Source organism: Arvicanthis niloticus, chromosome 18 (assembly GCF_011762505.2).
Source record: "Arvicanthis niloticus isolate mArvNil1 chromosome 18, mArvNil1.pat.X, whole genome shotgun sequence".
Taxonomy (NCBI): Eukaryota; Metazoa; Chordata; class Mammalia; order Rodentia; family Muridae; genus Arvicanthis; species Arvicanthis niloticus.
Window position 1 is genome coordinate 21,534,623 of NC_047675.1, and position 22,569 is coordinate 21,557,191.

Below are 22,569 nucleotides of genomic sequence, written 5' to 3' on the forward strand. Positions count from 1 at the left end.
ATTACAGGCACATCCCACCCCATGAAGCTTTTCACGTGGGTTCTGGCGATCTGAACTCAGGTCCTCATTCTTGCTAGACAAGTGTTTTACTGCCTGGGTTTTCTTTTTTTCTTTTTCTTTCTTTCTTTTTTTTTTTGTTTGTTTGTTTGTTTTTGTTTGTTTTTTCGAGACAGGGTTTCTCTGTGTAGCCCTGGCTGTCCTGGAACTCACTCTGTAGACCAGGATGGCCTCGAACTCAGAAATCCGCCTGCCTCTGCCTCCTAAGTGCTGGGATTAAAGGCGTGCGCCACCACCGCCCGGCACCTGGGTCTTCTTCCTGCCCTATACCCACAAAGTAATTGGGAATTTATCATTTAGACCTGAAGAAAAGGTCTAGAATTGGTAGTATTAAGCTACTGTCAGCTTCATCTTCTTGCCAAGAAAGAGAAAATATAGCTTTGGCCTGAAGAGACTTTAAACTGGACTACTGACTCAAGTTTATCTGTAGGAATTGATTGTAGGTTTTAATTGTAGTGTGTAGCTCAGTTGATCTATGTCAGTGGTTCTTAACTTGTGGGTCATTCATTACCTCTTTGGGCGTCATATTAGATATCCTGCATAACAGATATTTACATTATGATCTATAACAATAAAAGTTACAGTTATGAAGTAGCAACAAAAATACTTTAATGGTTGGGGTTCATTACAGCATGAGGAACTGTATTAAAAGGCCACAGAATTAGGAAGGTTGAGAACCACTACTCTGTGGGTCTCACTTTATATTAACGTCGGACAATGTCATGTTCGAGCCTGATTAGCGTAGTGCCATTGTTGGTGTTGAGTGATCCTCCTTTTACTTTTCTTCTGGTGTATTTTGGATGTGGATAATAGTAAAATTGGACATTTCCAGTTGCTTGATTTTTAGAAGAATATCTGGTAGTCTATTTTCCATTCACCTGTTTTTTTAGTTAATGATTTTATTTTATATACATTGTTGTTTTGACAGCATGTATGTCTGTGTGAGGTTGTTGGATCACCTGGAACAGGAGTTATAGACAGTTGTGAGCTGCCATGTCGGTTCTGGGAATTGAACTCAGGTCCTTTGAGAAAGCAGTCAGTGCTCTTAACTGCTGAGCTATTTTTTTGAAACTTACTATAAGTAGCTTTTGAGGCCTTGCAGTGATTTTGTTGCCCCTGCCCTCAGAGTGCTAAGAATAATGTGAGTCACTACATCCTGCTTGATTGACTTTTGCTTTGGTACATGAACTTTCGTTTTTCAAATGTTGCATTTTTTTGGAGACAAGAATATACTATATGGTAACCCTGTATGCTAAGTATCAGAGTAGAACTGTCACATGTGTTTATAAGACACTGAATGCACTATCATAGAAGGATGGGCTGGCTACTCTGGCAGATGCTGCTCACCATTTGTCATCTTATAAGCTCATAGGGCATTTCCCATGTGTAGACTGTCTCTGTTTGGTAAACATTGATTATATTTCCTTCTGTTTCTAATGGAGCTTGAAATTAATATGAGTTTTGTTTTTACTGTTTTGTTTATCCTAATCAGTGATGTTGGCATGCATTGAGAATGCATTTTTAAAAAGTTGCTGTGACCAGCAATGGTAAATACGTCTTGGAAACCACTTAAATATACATATGAATGATACTTAATAGAATTTTTAAAATGTTTATTGATTTTATTTTTTGGAAACAATCATCAAGAAGGCCTATAAACCTGTGTAAGAGCAATAATGTAATAAGACATACTGCTGACTCTACTATATTGGACTAGTCAAAGTAGATTTATAGTTTTAGGTACAAGGCTTACAGAAATCCACTTACTCACTTCAGTCTTCACCAAAAAAAAAAAAAAAAAAAAAAATTATTAAGGACAGATTGCATGTTTTCACTATGATCTGAATAGACCTCATGTATCATTGACAGAAATGAATTATATAGTAATACAGTATGGTTTCACATATTCCTGAGGTTTTTTGCTTTTTTGTTTTTTTTGTACTACATTTCTTGTATATTTCAAAAGGCTATACATCAAAAAGACTACAAACACATATTTCAACAGCTATGGGTAGTCCATAAAAATGGGAGCTGTATTTTCCAGTATTAAGCTGTAATATTTCTAAATGGCATTAGAAAAAAGCAATATTGGAATAATTGCAATAACTGTACCTAGTTGCCAGAAACTAATATTAATAAGTACCATAAAACAATAGGGATTTTTTTTCTTTTACAGTATTGAGTTCAGAAATTTGAGTACCAGAAATGTTAAACCTTTCATTAAAAATCCTGAAACACCTTCATCTGAACCCATGGAGATTACTGGAGTAGGCACTTAGACAGCTGTCCTATGACTAGGCAAACGAGTGCAGTGCATCCTCCACTTTCTCTTGGGGCCCTTTAGGACGTGAGGCCGACTACACACCATCTTGATTCCAGAGTTCCCACCCATTCTGTCCAAACAAGTCACTGAACAGTAATGTGTTAGAGAGACTTCAGTCCAGGTCTTTTCAGTTACAGTCTGTTGCTTATAAAGCACTGAACACAGAAGGCTGCCCCCTCTTTCTTCCATAGAGTTTTCACTGTAGCCTTTGGTCTCCTGGAAGTATCATGTAGCCCATGCTGGCCTCCAACTTCATAATCTGCCTTAATTAGTAGATTAAACTGTTTTATAAGAGTAAAGAGAAAAAGAAGTATTAAATAAAGGATACATTATATGAGAAAATTGAGAGTCAGGAAAGCTGATCTGTAACATGCACAGCATTGGTGTTGAGATGCTTGTTAAGCTGTTTGCTTACCACACTGTATTTATGATAAAATATTCAGTGTTTTCTTTCTTTTTCTGTTCTTGGAAATGTAGAGTATGCTCAGACCACTTAGTTTATTTTTTAAACAGTGAGAAGAAAAACTAAATGTCTTTGTGAGTTTAAAAATGAATCAGTGTTGTAACCCCTTATCATCCAAATTGGTATTTTCAGTTTGTCTTTTGATTTTCTATCTTGAGAAAGAGACATTACCATTTAGACACAGCTATATAAAACATGAAAGAGTAAAGGAAGTTGTGTGCTCACTAATTGTGCATTTGGAACAGGTTGCAGAAATCCTGTGCAGTTTGCTGGAGAGAGGTTGGATTTGCCAGAGTGATTGGCACAGTGAGCAGCAGCTCTTTGGGAACATCACTGTTGGAATAGTAATTCTGTGATAGTACAGCTGGAGATGTCCTCTGGTACCAGTTAGTCAGAGTGGCAAGCAGCATCTTTACACTGAGACTTCTTGTGTGTGTGTGTGTGTGTGTGTGTGTGTGTGTGTGTGTGTGTGTGTGTATGTGTGTGTGTGTGGTGGTGTTATATTTGTTACTGTTGTTGTAGTAGATACAGACTGGCCTTATGATCTTCCTGAGGGGTGGGATTAAGTTATGAGCCATTATACCAGGCTCTAGGACTGTTTGTTTGTAACAGGGTCTCACTGGATACCCTTGGCTAGCCAGGAGCTTACTATGCAGAACAAGTTGACCTCTGCCTCTCGTGCTGGGATGTGCCCATTTTTAAAGAAGTTAGTTGCTTTGTTTTTCGTCTGATTCCAGAAGTTGAACTGCTAAGCATGTGTGCCTTGGAAAGGTCTAGCAGAGCTGTGGTAGGAAGCTTACATGAGTTCATTCATAAGGTTCGCCTCGTTTGCATGCCGACCATTTGTTCTCCTGTTCTGAGGGATGATTTGAGTAGGCCAAACAGACCTTCCTTCTGTCTTGTTCTGCTCTACTTCATATGCTTGGGTGAGTCTCTGTACCAGTCGGTAATCTAAACTGAGTTTCATGCAATAGGAAAACACGAGGCTATTACATGTACTCTGTGGTTGGAAGTTTTTAGTTAAGCATTTGTGTTTATTAATCTTTTTTATTGTATCTCTCTCAACCCTAAGAGAATCTATGGGAAGTTCATGGTAATGTTTTCTTTAAGGTTATAGAGGTTAAAAAAAAATTTGTGTGTGTCATATGTTTTTCCTGTGTGTATGTTTGTGCATTATGTACACACGAGCCAGAAGAGGAGTTAGGGACAGATCCCTTGGAACAGAAGTTAGAGACAGTTTTGAACTGTCATGTAGGTGCTGGCAACTGAATACTGGTCCTCTGCAAGAGCTCTTAATGCCCGAGCCACTTACCATCATCTCTGATCATAGAATAGAGGATTTTAATGGACCTTGTCTTTTCCCAGCTTGAAACAGCGTCTCTCCTGGTCCTAGTGCAGTCTATGGTTAGTGTACTTAAGACTCACCAGCAGATGAATCTGAGTGTGGCAGTATCCGAGGTCTGTTGGTTGAAGAGAAACCCTTTTCTGGAACAGAGGGTAAATTTTAGGCCAAGATTGGGCATGACAGTTGAGCTGCATTTAGTAAAGCTTACATCTTTCTGTGCTCAGCTCTACTTCGGAGGCACGAGTTATACCAAGCCTTATTCTCCATGTGAACACAGTGGTTTCCGTACTCACACTGTTCAAATATATTTGCTGTCCTTGACACTGAACCCTGATCCAGTATCAGTCTTACAATTGGCAAAACCCAGTAAACTTGTAAAAATTAAAAGTGTCTTCACAGGCTGGGTGGTGGTGGCGCAGGTCTTTAATCCTCACACTCAGGAGGCAGAGGCGGGTGATCTCTGTGAGTGCCAGGCCAGCCTGGTCTCTAGAGTTCCAAGACAGCTAACGCTACACAGAGAAACCTTGTCTTGAAAACAAACAAACAAACAAACAACAACAACAAAAAAACCACACACAGTGTCTTCACAGAGGCAGGCTATTGTGTGTCCTGTTTTGTGTTTATAGTTAAGTATACTAATACTACCATGGTGAGAACTGAAATAATTACGTTTTCCTGTCTACTTGTGATCAGAGAAAAGGCAGGCATTGTGGTTTGGTGGCAGAGTACAATTACATTATTCAGTGAATGGAAATAAAAACTGTAACCTTTGGAATCAAACAGGGTTTGTGGAAAATGTGAAACTGCTTTTCTGTAAGCCAGGGATATAAAATTTCAGTCCTTTTATTTATCCATTCACACTTGCTTCTGAATGCCAGGCTTTCAGAACAAGCAAGCAAATGGCTGCTGAATGCATTCTGAGCAAGCAGGAAATGACAGGCTGTTTGTCTTCCCAGGGCTTTCTTATATCCTGTAGTGAGCCGGAGAATATCAATTACTACCTTAAAGAAGAAAGAAGTTGGAATAGTTCTTTTTGAATATTTGGAACAAGCCCACAGCTAAAATATTTATGTAGCATTTGAATAGAGCAGGGCAGATAGATGTTGGCAGGGCTTTGCCTTTGAAGTGGCACTGAAGCATCCCTTCCTCCTTCATTAGCTCTCTTAACCTGCTGCTATCATCTCTTGATGCACCACCCTCTGGAGCTGCAGAACACAAGTTGTTATCTTCAGCATCTTTACAAGACTTTGTTCAGAAACCAGAAATGAGCGTGTCCTTTTATCTTCTCAACTATTTGACAGTGGAGTGGATACGATCTGAGTTAGAGCCTTGTCCAGCATTGACAGCACTTCCTATGGGCAGCCCTTGACCCTGTGTTCCATTCTGATCTGCTGCCACTGTGCCCAGTGACCCATCTTACTTCCATTTGGGGTTGCAGCCTGATGTGGCCCCTTTGTTTGACCAACAGTAGTTGCAAAATGTGGCTCCGTAGCTATGAAACCTGGGGCCTAGGTTACTGGTGTCTTCATCACCAGTGCCTCCTATGAGAAGAAATGGAGGGAAGGCTCAGACCGGAGAAGCTTTTACTCTTGTTTGGTGAGAGAAGGAAGCTAAAAATGGAATGCCAGCATTGTTTGCTACTTAGAACCAGTTGTATTGCTGCTGCTTAAAGCGTTTTCCTGCTTCACAAATGCCCACCTTCCATTTTGGGTTTGAAGTGTGGAAAATCTCAGCATTGTTAAGGCCATACTGCTGCAGTAATGCCAGCCTGAGGCCCTTCATTCTGACAGGCATGACCTGGCCTTCATTCTGACAGACATGGTCTGTACTGCTAGAAGAGCAGCACAGGCCCATTCGTTACTTTAGTTTTCCTAGAGGGTAAATGTAAGTAAGGCCTTGCTTCTCACTGTGGAGTGGTTGTGAGACCTAGGTGCAGTTTTAGAAGCCTGTGGTACTTTTCAAAAACTTGGGGCACTTAAGCTCACAAAACATTTTGAAGAAAGAACCTGTGTCTCCTAAAACACATTTATAGGCAGGTCTGGGCTGCTTGTGTAATTTCTAAAACAAGGGGAGGTTCAGGTCAACAGACTCTTAAGACTATGGATTTGTTGACTAAGTTTTATTACTGTTGCCTAATTTAGTTTATTTCTTGGAATGATATGAACAAGAAGATACGGAGGTACATTCCTCTATTGCTTTTAAAAATGCTGCTACTGTCTGAAAGCAGGCAGAACATCATAGGAGTTTATGATATACTTAATGTTCTCAGGGAAGCAGAATGCATGGGTGTGCTATTATTCCCTGGGCACTCTCTTCTCTTTTGGGCTCTTCCATACTCAGAATATGTCAGGCCGTCACAGTAGGGCTGGCCTCTAAATGAGCAGGGCCTGGTGGGTCTTTGAAGGTTTGAGTGTTTACAGTGACATCTGGTTCCATAATGAGGCCCCAAGCTGTCCTGGATGTCTTAGTGTTGAAGAAATGTGTGGTGGGTAATTAGTAATTCAAAAGCTGCTTTTTTGGGGGAAAGGGAGGGTTTTCGAGACAGGGTTTCACTGTATAGCTCTGGCTGTCCTGGAACTTGCTCTGTAGACCAGGCTGTACTCACAGAGATCCACCTGCTTCTTCTTCTCGAGTATTTGGGCTAAAGGCATGCGCCACCACCACCCAGGTCTGTTGTTCCTTTCTTAATAAGCTTTCTATTTATATTATCTTAAATATTTTGAGAATGATACGCGATTTTTTTAAAATTTAAATTGTATATGTATGTAGATACATACACCTCTGCATGCATGGAGCCAGAGGAGAACCCGGGTGTGCTCCTCTGTTCCTCCTAGCCTCATTTCCTTAAGACAGGGTCTCTGTGACCTGGGGCCAGGGTGGTGGCCAGTAAACCCCAGAGATCCACCTGTCTTTGTCCTATCAGTGGTGGGGGTGAGCTTACAGGTATGCACATGGCCAAACCCAGATTTTTGTGGTAGTGCTGGGGAACACAGTTCTAGCAAGCACTATTACCCACTGAGCCATCTTCTCAGGTCAGATGTGCTACCTTTTGAATGAACGTGGTAGGCGTTGCTCATTTTGGGGGAGACTTAAGGTAGAATAATGTTGAATGAGTAAAAAGCTGGACAACTAAACCTTGATGCAAAGCCCTGCTGGATTTGGGGAGAGAGGAGGAGTTGCAGGAGGACCAAATCTTTCCACTCACTGGCACTCCAGGTGCTGCTGCCTGGCTGCTGTTTTCTGCTTGCTGAGCTGTCAGTTTAATTTACTGTCCAAAGCACAGCCTGTTATTTCTCAGACTGCTGCCTATAGGTGCACTAAGACCTATGTGTAATCCAGGAGCAACTTTTGCTTCCAAATGCCAGGTTTTGTGTTTGTGCAGAATAGGTTGTGTACCTCTTCTTGTTTGACCATCTTTGTTTGTTTGTTTGTTTTTGAAGCTGAGCTTGAGTTAGAAGGATGATGAAAGAAATAATTTAAAGGGCACATCACATTTTTACTGTAATACTGGACTATTGATTGCTGACTTATTTGTAGGCTTAATGGAGACCCATTTCCTTACTTTGTGTCTAAGTGGCCATTAAGCTCTGGCAATGTGCCGGAATGTTGAAATCTTGTATCATAATATGATTTGCCTGCCTAAGGGTATTATATGTGTTTGAATTTTAAAGACACAGACAAAGCTCTCAACTTTGCATGTATTCTAGAATATAAGAGTCATCTACAGTAAGATCACTCATTTCTAGGAGGCAGGAGTTGAATTCATTAGAACATTAATGCCTGATGTTCGTGCCTGTCATGGTCCTCTGGACTAACTGCTTCTTATATTAGACACAAACACACACCACCAAATCACAGAAGAGAGAATACCCAACAGGGAATAGGAAAGTCTAGCAACCAGGGCTCATGGAGTGTTCACATTTAAACACTGTGATCAAATACTCTGACAAAACTAAGAGTAAAGAGTTTATTTGGTTCACAATTGGTTACAGACCATCCTGGCAAGGAATTTAAATCAGCAGGAGTGTGGGAGAACAGGTCCTTTTGTGACCATAATCAAGACTAGAGAGCAGAGAAGTGACACACGGATGCTAATGCTCAGAGGGTGTTCTCCATTCTTAAAACATCCTTACTAGGACATAGAGCCACCAACTGTGGGTACATTTCCATATCAATTAATGTAATCAAGATAATACCCCAGACATGCCCACAGGCCATCATAATCTGGACAGTTTCTCACTGAGCCTCTCCAGGTGATTTTACATTGCACATGTTGACTGTTAACATTTACCATTACAGTGAGACCTGCTTGATTCAAAACTAACCTGGGGAATGGATCTAGCACACTACCTTGACAGACATGATGTCTCATAAATTTGTTGGAACAGCTACCATTTGAAAATGTTTATTTGGACAAGATAACCAGATATCAGGGGTGTGAAAAATCCTATTGGGATATGACTAAGTCAGTAGAGAGTTTGCATTGCATATATGAAGCGCTGGGGGTTTGATTCTCAGCAAGACATAAACTGGATGTGGCAATGCACACCTATAATCCCAGCACTCCAGAGGCAGATGTTCAAGAGGAGGATCAGAACTTCAAGATTGTCCTCTGCTGCTTGAGGCCAGACAGGGCTATGTGAGACCCAGTCTTTAAAAAAAGGAAACCCAGGAAAGAGAAATTGGCATCTTTTTAAGAAAGGGGAGGAATTATTACATCAAGCATACATTAGAGATGGCCTGGAATGGCTGTTATTACTCAGAACTGTTAGGTGCCTATAAAACAGCATGTGGTGTTTTATTTTATTCTGTAATTGAGAAGCATTCCATTATTGAAAAGGGACACATAGATTTCATGAACAGTCATTGAATCATCTTATTAATCTTATTTGGAACTCTTGCTATTCTGAAAATCTGTGCCTTTGCCCTAGTTTGGAAGATTTGGGGAATAGAAACCAGTCAAGAGTGTTCTGTGAACTGTTAGTGGTATATCAGAATACTGCTATTTGTGTAATTCTTTTTCAGTGGGCTTTGCTCATTATTCAAGTATTCCTCACTGTAGTACTTGCTGATCCAATGATGTTGGCCTCACCTTTATTTAGAAATTATGATGGTTAATATTGTCAGCTTGACAGGATCTAGAGACACCTGGGAAAAGGGCCTCTGGGCATGCCTATAGCTATTATCATGATCGTGTTAATGTATGTGGGAAGACCTATCTTAGTTGTGGGCAGGAACATTTCTATGTGCACACATTCATTCCTCTCTGCCTTCTGATTGTGATGGAATAGTATTAGCTATTTCAAGCTCCTGCTCCCTTGTCTTCTCTGTGATGAACTATACTGTCTTAGTCAGTGTTCTTTTGCTGTGAGGAGATACCATGATCATGACAACTCTTAGAAAGAAAAACATTTAATTGGAGCTGGCTTACAGGCTCAGAGGTTAGTACATTATCATTGTGGGGAGCAAGGTGGAACTCAGGCAGGCATGGCGCTGGAGAGGTACCTGAAAGTTCTACATCTGGATCTGCAGGCAGCAGGAAGAGAGTGAAACTCTGGGCTTGGAACAGGCTTTTTGAAACCTCAAAGACCTGCTGGGCGGCGGCAGCCGTGGTGGTGGTGGTGGTGGTGGTGGTGGTGGTGGTGGTGGTGGTGGTGGTGGTGCACGCCTTTAATCCCAGCACTTGGGAGGCAAAGACAGGCGGATTTCTGAGTTCGAGGCCAGCCTGGTCTACAGAGTGAGTTCCAGGACAGCCAGGGCTACACAGAGAAACCCCGTCTCGAAAAACCAAAAAAAAAAAAAAAAAAAAAAAAAAAAAAAAAAAAGAAAGAAAGAAACCTCAAAGACCACTCCCATACACTTTTTCCAACCAGACCACACTTCCTAATCCTTTCAAATAGTGCCTCTCCCTATAGAACCATTCTCCTTCAAAACCACCATACCTACCTTAAACTCTGAGCTAAAACAAACGCTTTCTTCCTTAAGTTCTTTTTGTCACAGCAACAGCAGAAGAAAGTAAGACAGAAGTGGAAGGAATTGACAACAGAAGAGAGTAGCTACTGTAAGATGTGAGGTTTGAACCTACAGCGACCGCCATGCTGTTGTTGTCTACAGACACTGAGCTTGTTCTTTCTCACATTTGGCAGGCTTGGTTGTTTTGTTTTTAAAAGATGGTCCCATGTAGTCCAGGCTGGCCTTCAATTTATCTAGGTAGCTGAGGATAAACTTATACTGTTGTTCCTCCCATGTCTACCTTCCAAATGCTGGCATTACAAGTGTGGGCCACCATGACTGAGTTGGTTTTGTTGTATGTTTGTTTGCACATGTCGCATGTGTGTGGTTGTTTTTGGGTTTTTGTGGGGGGGCGGGGGTTGTTGTTTTGGTTTTTGTCTCTTGTTGTTACTTGTTGATATTGTGAGACAGAGTCTTTCTAGCTGAGACTAGCCTTATACTCACAAGCCTCCTGCTTCGGCCTCCTGGACACTGAGCTTACAAGTGTTTCTCAGCATGCTATACTAGTTTTTTTATTGGTGGCTTTTAAAATGTTGTTTCATTATATGTTTCTTCCTGGATATCTTGTCTGTTTTATTTGAAGTTATATTTCTATTTACTTTTTTCTATGCAAAAGATTTGGGGTCAACCATCTGGTGTATAAGGAGGTGTAAGGTACTACTTAGAAAAGTAACTTGTACTTAAGGCTCCACGGCTTTACAGTGAATAATGGTGAGCTTCACTTTTTCTTCCTAAGGAATACTTTGGAACAAACACACTGGTGTTTGTTGTTGCTGCTGACACAGCTCATTGCTGTGTGAAGGGCTTGACATGTTTTGACATTTGTCACACTAGAGCCCATCAGCTACATTTAGATTACATGAATCAGTCCTTGATGCTAAGTGTGCTGGCTAGTCTTACATCAACCTACACATAAACTAGTGTTAGCTGAAAGGAGGGAACCTCAATTGAGAAAATACCTCCATAAGATTCAGTTGAAAGGCATTTTCTTAGTGATTGATGGGGAAGACCCTGCCCATTGTGGGTGGTGCTGTACCTGTGCTGGTTGTCCTGGGTTCTATTAAGAAAACAGGCTAAGCAAACCATGGGGGGCAAGCCAGTAAGCAGCCCCCCTCCATGGCCTTTACATCAGCTCTTGCCTCCAGGTTCCTGCCTTGGTTGAGTTCCTGCTCTGACTTCCTTTGATGATGAACAGTGTTGTGGACATTTAAGCCAGTGACCCTTTCTTCCCCCTCCACTGCATCAGTAGAAACCCTAAGACACTAAAATGCAAAGTGGCATACAAGAATAAGCTTGGAACTTTAGGTGGACCAGAATGTCAAGGTTCAGGGCAGATGAGAAGAAAGTATTTTGTTTTTGCCTTTCCCCCTTTGTTTTATACTCGAGCCTTTTCTTCCTCCCATCTGTCCTTTGTATCCTTCTCTCTACTCTACCACCTTCTCTCCTTGCCTCAGAATTTTCAGACAGGCTGTCAACAGATGCTGCCACTGCTAATGGAAATGTACAAGACCAGACTCTCAGAGTGCCTGGGGCAAAAGTGAGGAGGAGAACATTGAATATGGTCAGTTCTTTCTGTCTGAGTATCTGCTGAGAAAGGTCTGCTGTTCCCAGGGCTTCCTTAGCCCTGCAGTGTGCACCTGCCACAGCTGACTGACGCATCAGGGGTTGGAGTGAGCTGGCCTGTGGAACTGGTGGCAAGTGCCCCTTGGAGTTCTGACCTTGCTGTCCCCACCTGGACCATTTTGTTTGCCTACTGCCATGTCTGCTCTCTCAATAGTAGTCTTTATTTTATTTTGCATTTGCATCCTTATTTTAAAAGTTGGAATTTAGCTTAGCCAGCACTTAACTATATTTTATTCTTTTCACTTTTCCTGTTGTTTTCTAAGATAGGACCCAGGATCCTATTGTCATAGCCTCCCAAAGTGCTGAGATTACAGGCATGTTCTGTTCTTTTAATAAGTATCCTGTATGTATTTCTCTACTTTCTTTCTTGGCTTCTGCCTAAATCCTCTGCTAATTTTCTAGTCTTGATTTTTAGTGTCTAACTCAGATCATGTTGAAGATCTATAAGAGTTTTCTGTTACAAATAGAGGTTTGGAGTGATACTGTTAGAACTATTCATTTTAAGGGATGAACTAATTACATGTAAAAGCAGACCACAAAGTAGAAGAAAGGATGGGGAGGAGCAGAGGAAACAAGACTGTTCTCGGGAACAAAGTTGTAAATTAATCTACCTTTGGCTTCATGCACCCCAGTTCTTAACTTTGCATGTTCCCATGTCTTCTGATTTTTCTGGAGGAGGTTACTAGAACACTGGATATATTGTAGACTGGAAGGGGTGGGCCATGTGGTTCAACTCTGTTGTATTAGCTTTCTACATGATCTTGGCTTTAATTCCCTTCTGTATGACTCTCCTGCCCTGTGCATATTTGGCAATTAGGAGCAGGCTTTTGGTTGGTTAGTGGTTAAAGTGTGGTACCCAGAACAGTAGCATTTATATCACTTTAGGACTTCTTAGAAATAGGCATGTCCAGCCTTCAGAGTGATTAGCCCTGGGATGAGGCCTGCACCATGTGTGTAAGTGTTCTTGTTTGAACCAACTGGGTTGTGTGAACACAAAAGTCTAGTGCAACTAACCCCCTCATTTTTAGATGTTCTTCTGCCTTTTGGGTTTAGTCTACCTGTGAATAACCCCAGAAAAGATTTTTCTACTCAATTTTTAACACCAACCCACAAAGCTGTTTATCTTTAAAAATTCTTGAGTCCACAGAAGATAATCATTTGTGGTGGGTTCTATGTGGTTGCTTTTTTGTTTTTTCTGTTGTTGTTACTGTTGTGTAATTGGGTTGTTTTTTGTTGTTGTTGTTGTTGTTGTTTTGTTTGAAACAGGGCCCCAAGTAAGCCAAACAGGTCTCAAAGTTACTGTGTTGCCACGGCTAGCCTAGAACTATTGGTCTTCCTGCCTCCACACCCAAGTGTTGAGATTATAGTTGCAGCCACCTATTCCTTTTTAGAACCATCATTGTTTTTTAGTTGTGTATCATCAAGGACACAGTGGTCAAGAAACTGTGCTGTTATGACTTAAGATTTATCAATTATGATTTTTTTGTTAGGGGAATATTGAATATAAATTGAAGCTTAGCTCAAAATATACTACCTAAAAACAGTCATATAAAGGGAAATGGAAGGGAGAGGGAGACATAGAGAAAGGGTGTGGGCTTAATAATCCCATTTTGGTTCATCATTATTGTCCTCTCTGATGCTGTGAGCGGATGCGCTATTGCTTCTGCAAGCATTAATAATTCATGGGTGGACTATGCCAAAAGGAAGCCTTAAATATGGTCTCTCAGCAGATTAAATACACCGTCTGCCATCAGTAGGAGCCAGAAGAGATGAAAGATGGACTTGTTTTTATTCATTAACTTGCTTCTCTCTGCCTTTTTCCCAGCCTCCTTTTCTCATTCTGTTTGCCTTTCCACCCCCACCTCAATTCAGTGAGCACTGGAGATCTTGGGTTTACTGTTAATGTCATTAGGTTTTACATTTCCTTAGCTGATACTGACAACAGATGCCAGGAGAGCAAGCAGAGGAGCAGTGTCTGGAAATATTGAAGTCAGACTGCAGTTTTGAAAAATGTATTAGATGTACAATCTATGGTTTAGAAATCATTTTAATTGACTTCTCTTTACTTTGAAGCATTTGAAGGTATATGTATTGTCCTTCATATAGGTCTGGGGGTAGTGGGAAGATACCACTTTACAGACAAGGGAACTGAGGCACAGAGCAAATGGCTTGTGTGTAGTTACATAGACCACGTTTGCTTTGGGGCTCCAACTTCAGCATGTGTTTCAGGAAACATCTCTGTCACTTGATTTCAGAGATCATATGTGGGTACCTTTAATGAGATATTTAAACAGATTAAATTTTAATAATTTGCTAAGGAGTACCTCAGTCTGAGAGATTGTGAGTATACAGTGTGGTGTTCACAGTTACATAGACACTTAAAGAACTTCCAGCTAAGAGCCTTCTACCCTTTACCACCCAGAGACTTACTGAAGCACACGTCCTGTGAAGTGGATGGGAAGTCCCCACGCTTGTTACATTTTCAGTGTTCTAGACTCTGTAACAGGATTTGGCTATTTGAAATGCCCAATAACTCAAAAGGGGTGTGAAGTGACACCTGGAGATATTTGGTCTTCTTGGTTGTGGACTGGTGTGAAGAAGCATGTTGATAAAAAGGCACCTGTTTCTAAAACCACTTGTCATGGTTTTAAGCTGGTGGAGAGAATGGTGTGGGGAAAACAGCTTCCAAATCAGTGTATTTAAAAAAGGTTTAGAATTGCAGATCCGAGTCCCTAATTTAGAGATGAGAACCTGTCAGTATTTTATAAGGTGGCATAAGCAAGCTTCTTGGACTAGACAGGTCGCCCTACAGTGCTAGGTGAGGACAGGCCAGGGTGCTTCTTCCATCCTTTATCTAGAGCTGCTCTTCTTCCCAGCAGCAGTTTTTATTCTGGTCTTTTCCTCCTCCTCCTCCTCCTCCTCCTCCTCCTCCTCCTCCTCCTCCTCCTCCTCCTCCTCCTCCTCCTCCTCCTCTTCCTCCTTCTTCTTCTTCTTCTCCTTCTCTCTCTCTCTCTCTCTCTCTCTCTCTCTCTTTCTCCTCACTCCCCCCTTTCTGTTTTGAGACAAAGTTTCTCTGTACAGCCCTGGCTGGCCTAGAACTCAGAGATGAGCCTGCCTCTGTCTTCCAAGATCTGGGATCAAAGGCACATGCCACCAGGCCCAGTTTCTGATTATTTTCTTAAGATTTATATTCTTGAACATAATTTTATCATATCTTGGTCCATTCCAAAGGCTTTAGGAATGACATTAAGTTTTATAATAGACATTTAGAATAGAAATAGTTATATGTTCTCTCTCTCTCTCTCTGGTATGCATATATGTGTCACAGTGCACATGTGGCTTGAAACATTTTCTCTTTCTACTTTGGATTCTGGGGATGGAGCTCATGTCTTGGCAACAAGTGCTTTTACCCATTGAGTCTTCTCACTGGTTGAGACAAAATATTAAGAATGTGTATTTGATACCAACCAACCAGAGCTCCCAAGGTCTAAACCACCAGCCTGGGAGCACATAGGAAGGGACCCATGGCTCCAGCTGTATATGTACAGGAGGATGGCCTTGTTAGGCATAGGTGGGAGAGGAGATTCTTGGTCCCATGAAGGCTGGACACCGAGTGTGGGAGAATTCATGGGTGGAGAGGTGGGAGTGGGCAAGTGGGTGGGGGCACATCCTCATAGAAACAGGAGGGGGGTTGAGTTAGGGGAGCTCCTGGGTGAAGGAGAATGGGAAAGGGGATCACATCTGAAATGTAAATAAAATATCCAATAAAAATTTTTTAAAAAGAATGTGTATTTGAGTGAATAAATATGAAATTCTGACCTAAAAATGAAATAAATAGTTTCTGTCACATTTTAAAATTGTTGAGGACTGGGTAAATGTAGTAATTCTGTTCTTTCATTAAAGAGTTCTTTGCATGTTCTTATGTATTTGTTTTTCAGACAGCATCCCACTGTGTATATTTCGCTGGCTTGGAACTCAAACTACCTCTGCCTCCCAAGGGCTGGGACTAAAGGTGTGTGCCACCATGCTCTGCGAAATAGTCCTTTGTTTTTAACTAGTAATCAAAAAGTAGAAATAATAAATAAAAAAATATGTGGAGCAAACAGCTTATGTAGAAATTAAGATCCATCTTCTCTCTAAGTAACATGCTCTGCCCTACATTCATAAGCAAATCTACACCCTGAATATGTGGATTTATAGGGACAAATTTTGGTATTTGTTCACATAACAGCTTCCCTACTAAATTCAAAATGGATTTTAAGCCGGGCGGTGGTGGCTCACGCCTTTAATGCCAGCACTTGGGAGGCAGAGGCAGGCGGATTTCTGAGTTCGAGGCCAGCCTGGTCTACAGAGTGAGTTCCAGGACAGCCAAGGCTACACAGAGAAACCCTGTCTCAAAAAACCAAAAAAAAAAAAAAAAAAAAAAAAAAAAACCCAAAAAATAAAAATGGATTTTAAGAGGATTCTGTTTGCAGTCAACCTGGTAAGAAATACATTTGTTGTGTAAAGTACATTGGTAACCAGAATTAGAAAGCTAGAGGCTGGTCTTTTGAAATCACTATTATCCCCCATGTGGTAATGTCATATTCCCTGAAACAAGCCTGGGGCTTAGGCATGTGCCTAGTAGTTTCTCTCAGTTGCCCTGTTCCTGGGCAGTGAGCTCAGCAAAGAGAAGTCTTGGGCTAAAGTCAGAACCCAGGCTGGGTGATTGCAGGACCCCGGCTTGAACTTTCATTAGTTTTTCTGCACTTCATTTCCTTAATGTGTTCCACAAAGGAAATGAGTATTCTCAAAAATTTTATAGTTATCTATTTCATGAGTCTTAATATAATTTTATTTATTTCATTACCTTTTATTGTTCCACACACATCCTTTTTGTTTGTTTTTGAGGTTTTTTTTTTGTATATATTGTTTTATTTTTGTTTTTTCAAGATAGAGTTTCTTTGTATACCCTTTGGCTGTCCTAGAATTTGCTTTGTAGACCAGACTGACCTCAAACTGAGAGGCCCATTCACCTGCCTCCCCTTCCAAGTGCTGTGCTGTGATTAAAGGTGTGTGCCACCACTGCCTGGCTTGTTCCATCTCTCACAGTCATGAAGTCTGTTAGTGTTAGAGTGGAGAGAGACAGAGGCAGTAGACAAAAAGAGAGACAAGACAGATGGATGACAAGCAGAGTTCTTAGTTTTCGTTTCTCAAAATCAGGAAACTCCTTGAAGCTGCAATAATGTCTACAATCCCAGTACCTAAGAGGCAGGAGGATCACCAGTTTGAGGGCAGTTTGGACTATGCAGTGAGTCTGTCACAAACTGCAGTGGATTATCCGAAGGAGTATTTGTGGAGGATATTTCCTCATCCTGTTTTAAGCACATTGATTACTGCCTTTACCAGGGAATAGCTCAAATTCCTCCCACCTAGTGTGTGAATATATTTTATGTATGTATGAATATATATTATGTATCACATCATATACCATACCATAGCTCATTCTAACACCCCATCCCACTGTGGCATATACTTGCCACAGAAGACAGGAAGAACCTTTCTTCCAGGTGGCAGAAGACCCCCTTCTCCAGGCAGGGTGTGTTTGTGTTTTCTTTTCATATGTTTTGGCCCCTGGTCCAAATGGCTGAATACAAACAAGAGACAATGAACCTTGACTTGTTTTACTACAAGGTAAAGACATAAACAAGTTGTCTTTTAAACCAACTGCTTCTATCTAGAAGTGTTCCTCATGCAGTGTTCTGGATAAAATGTGTGCCATGACTGTGGATTCTTTGTTGGTTTTCAGCAGATCTGTAAGGGCAGAGGAGCTGTGATTGCTTTACCATTGTTGTTGGTTGAGAGCCTTCTCGTTTCTCCCAAACCTCCTTGGCTCTGTGAGGGTTGCTGACTCTGGGAACTGAATTCTGCTGGGAACGATGCTTAGTCACAGGAAGGGTTTGTTTGGTGCCTTTCTGCATGTTGGCTGAGAACCATCTCAGCATCTGCCTCATCACCCAGGGCTGGGAATTGTCTCAGGAAGCTGAAGAATTTTGAAAGAGTCAACAACAATCAATAATATTTGCTTTCCTTTTCAACAATCATCTGCATCTTCTACTTAGGTGAGATAGTGTACAGGAGTGGTTTTGTTGCGTACTATTAACACCATATGGTAGCCACCAAAGAGAATTAGAGTAAATTTAAGTTCTAGGCACTGCCTTCCAGAGCCACCTTCCTGTCTTCCATCTAGAGAGTCAGGACTTTAATGGTGCTACAACAGGATCCAGCTACAAGCTGAATGGGAGTGCTGTGAAATTCTGAATGCCCTGGGAGTTTGAGGTGGAAGAGGCAACGGCGAGTTCTGGGAAGGCTGGAGAAGATTCTGTGGGGTAATTGGGACCTGAATGGGCTTTGAGAGATAAAATGGGTTCAGCTTGCAGAAAGTTAGAGAGGAGGAGAATAGAGTCATACGAAAGCCAGGAAGGGGAACTTAGAAGTGATGTGCTAAGTGATTCTTCTGGCCTGAACATGTGTCCAGGCATGAATGTGTAGTGTTATAGATGAAATGCCTGCCAAGCAGTGGAATGTAGGCAGCAGGTGCTATAAGTCTGAGAGCAGGTAAATATGAAGAAGAAATAAAGGAGAAAGAAATTACCTTATTGTAATCTCAGCTACCCAGAAACTTGAGGTAGGAAGACAGTGCTTATGGTCGGCTTAGGCTACATGATGAGGGAGACCTGCCATAAAAATCAAAATAGGATGTACCCACTAGCAATACTGCTTGATCTTCCCAGCAGCCCAGTGAATCTGGCAAAACAGAGTCCACCCAGTTTTGGGTAATCTGCATGTGGTCATTGTACTTGTAGAACTTCTTCACTTGTTTACATGAATATGATTTTATCTGGCGATGCTTACACTTCTGTATGAACTATAGAATTTCAGTGGCTTTCTTTTCTGTTCTACGATCTTATCATTTATATTATCTAATGTTAACAATTATTGACATATTCTTAATAATATGTTTCCCCTTTTCTTCATTTACTTGCTAGAGATAGTCATTTTAAAAAGATTTATTGATTTCTAAATGTACGTATGTTTGTGTGCCTGTATAGCTTTATGTTCATCACATGAATGCAGGTGCCCATGAAGGTGAGAGTGTGTCAGATCACTTGGGGTGGAGTTACAGACTGTTGTGAGCTGCCTGATGTGGGTATTCTGGAAGCGCATTAAGGGAGGGCTCTTAATGACATCTCCCCCACCCCTAAGATAAGGTTGCTATGTAGCTTAAACTGGCTTTGAGTGTATGCACGCACGCACACACACACACACACACACACACACATCTCAGGCTGTCTTTTGGATTTGAAATCCTTATACTTCTGCCTCCCAGTGCTGGGATTGTAAGTATGAATCAACATTCTCAGTTTTGCTTATTTTTAGTGTCTAGGACTAACTTTAAAATTCGATGATCTCTTAGACATTTAAGAGTGGGTTGGGGGCTGGAGAGATGGCTCAGCAGTTAAGAGCACTGACTGGTCTTCCAGAGTTCCCGAGTTCAATTCCCAGCAACCACATGGTGGCTCACAACCATCTGTAATGGGATCTGATGCCTTCTTCCGGTGTGTCTGAAGAAAGCAACAGTGTTCCCATACATAAAATAAATTTCAAAAAATGGGTTGGTTTGTGTTTGGCTAGTGACACACGTAGAGATCCTTCTTTTTTTGTAAGTGGCACCTTCCCAGTGTTTTTCTGATCTCCACATTCAGGCATTTAGTCTGAAGGCAAATTAGCTACACCTCTGTCTATTCTGCCTTGGAGGCCTTTTCTGCCAAAGTGTTCTGCAGTCCCGAGCCAAGCTTCCTGCCTGGTTTCCTTAAAAAATTTCATGGATTGAGGGGAAAAAGCTCTGACCTGGTTTAGAATTTATTTTGATACAAAGAAATATCCTCTTAATTTTAGGGGTGGGAATTAATAAAGAGTAAAAAGGCCTTACAGACTCAGTGCAGTGAGATCTTTTTTTTAAGTAAATGAAGAGTGTCATCTCACTTCCCCATGTGACCATCAGATTCTGTATCAGTGGGGAATTTTGACTTTTACCACACTTGGATATTTGGGATCTTTTTTCTTGCCCCTTCCATTTCCAGATAGAACCCTTATTGCTGCATGTTTGTTCTACTCAATACAGCATTTATTTGATAAAAGACAAATGAGTTTGCTTTTTTCCTGGTTCAGAGAGAAGTCCCCCAGGATTGATTGTCTTTTGTTCAGTAATTGGAGCCTAAGCTGAGCCTGGTTAATTTCAAAGCCACCTCCAACACATGCTCCTGTCTTCCTCCTTGTACAGTTCTGATCTGTTGGTGGTACCTTGTTTTGGGTCTGGAACAAAAACTTGAATTGTTGAATGTCAGTAACAACTATTGTGACATCTGCTGTGGCACTGAATAGCACTGTTGGTGCAGTTAATTTTAAGTTAGGATCAAAAAATCAGAAAGCTTTTCAGCTTTATAGCTCTTGTTAGCAACATGCACCTGAGTTAGGTATTTGCTGCTGTCACAGTCAAAGACGGGCATTCCTGGGCTTCTTTCTGTGGCAGTATCAAAGTTCTTTCCTTGTTTGACTTCGTGTTCTGACACCAGTTGTAGTGTGTTCCTGTGTTCATTCCTTTTGGTGAGGGCTTTAAGTTGTTTTTATGAGGTAGAAAAGGCAGAATCATCTCAATTCTGGGTATTTAATTGACAGAAATTTTGATGTAAGAAATATATGAATTATATTAATAGGGTTTCTTTTTTTTTTTGCACCAAAGTCTATGACTTGGTTCTCTGTTTCTAAAATACAAATGATGAATAAACAACCTTAAGTACCCAAACTCTGGATCCTAAGTGGCCAAATTAATATTTATGTAAAAGTGCATTATGAAATTGGCATGTATCCTATATCGCTCAGGTTCTGTAAGTGTAGGTGTGGGTTTGCAGCCAACAGATTACACTCGCAGGTTCTCTGATGAAGAGGGAATGGTCTTTTGGTTTTTCTTTCTAGTGTGTGCTCTCTCATTAACTGATTTGACTAACCATCTTGGTGCGGGTTCATCTTTGCTATTTTATAAAAACATTCTTGTAATTACACACTTATTTGCTGAATTGAGTTTTCTTTTGTTACAATGAAAAGCATTAGTATCTTGATCTTTAATTTTCAGAATATATGTTAAACATACGGAGAAAAAAAGTACCCCTTTCTGACAAGCACCTTAAAAATTGTTGCAGCAGAATGGGAACATTCATTACATATACATCATATGTTTTCCCCGAAATGTTGTACTAAGAAGTGACAGTTGAGCTGAGCATATGTTAATAAAAGGCCTGCATTTTCCTGTGTCACTGACAGTTTCATTGGCTGTATATTCCTGAAATGCAAATAACCTCTGTTCTGTTCAAAGATATAATTAACCCGAGTAGTTATTTAGTATCAAAATCTTTTAACTACTAAGAGACCAAGCATTTAAGATGGTGAATTTACTGTTCTCTGAAGGGCAGTGCAGTTGACAAGGGCATGGTGTCTGAGATAATCCTGCACGTTGGAGCTACATATTCTGTAGACTAAAATAGCAGAATCTGCCTGCTGCTGTATAAAGTCTTTTAACTACCATTTATTTTAGCATCATGACATGTGCAGATTTCTGCTGCTCAGTTAAGGGACCAGCTTTGCACAACTAGTGTAGCAATCTGTGTCCACAGCACTGCCTCACAATGCAGCAAATGCACTTACCACTTTAACTGAACATGACAGAGAAGTGATTATTAGCCATGCAAGATGTCGGAAATCATCAGAAATTCACATCCGAGGAATTGGAGTGGCTTGGGTTGAAGGAAAAAGTATCCTAGCATTCCTTGCCTACATGTTGTCTCTCCCCCTCTTTAGTCTTAACTTGGTACAGTCCGTTAACAATAAAATACCCTTCTGTAACCTATAAACTGTTACTCCCATCAGTTTGCGCTTGCAAACTGATAGCTGACTTTTCTGATTTTGTGTACAGCACTTCTGACAGCAGTCTCTGTGCAGGGGCTGCCATGCACCCCATGTAAGAGGATGCGACAGTCTCATTGTCTAATTGGACTCCAGTGCTTTAGTCATGTTAGCACTTGCAGAGAGCTTGGATTTTTCCTCTCTCTCTCTCTCTCTCTCTCTCTCTCTCTCTCTCTCTCTCTCTCTCTCTCTCTCTCTCTCTCTCTCCTCTCACTCTCTTCCTCCTCCCATTGGACTTTTCAATCCAGGCAGTTTAGGGTGGGAAGCCTGGAGCACTGGAGCCGGCAGCACTCGCCCACTAGAAGGGCAGGGAGAGCTCTAGTGACTGACAGATCGCCGGCTGCAACTCCTTGCATTTTTTGAGAGCGTCAGGTAGGATTTTTTTTCTCATAAAGAAATAAGATAAATGCGCCCTAGTGTTCGAGTGACAGACACTGCAGTATCTTTGAAAGGTAAGGTCTTGGTTTGTGTGGGATTTTGAGGTAAATTTGGTAGTGCTTAACTATTTGGTAGAAAAGTATTCAATTCTTCTGAGAATCACACAGATTTGTGCCTTACCATTTTAATGTTTTGCTTAAAAACAAAAAAATGGTTTGGGTGGGGCAAAGATCTGCCTGAAGATTTAAAGAATTGGTTTATTTTTATTTTTTTGGATTTCATCTTTAAGTAGCAAATAGTGTGACTTCAAGATATTTTTTAAAAGAGCTAGGTGAACCGCACAATTTATGTATGATGTGAAATATGAAC

The 22,569-nt window shown here is 41.0% G+C and overlaps 1 protein-coding gene across 2 annotated transcripts in view; it reads left to right on the top strand.

Moving 5' to 3' along the window:
* Nup93 (nucleoporin 93) overlaps positions 1–22,569 on the top strand; it is a 94,718-nt gene that overhangs the window by 25,079 nt on the left and 47,070 nt on the right. The window contains exon 1 of one of the 2 annotated variants that reach the window (XM_076915652.1): positions 22,128–22,194. The exons of the other annotated variant lie outside the window; for it this stretch is intronic. The gene's annotated coding sequence lies outside the window, so the exon portion shown is untranslated. Of the gene's footprint in view, positions 1–22,127; positions 22,195–22,569 lie in introns of those variants that run through there. 2 annotated transcript variants of the gene reach the window in all.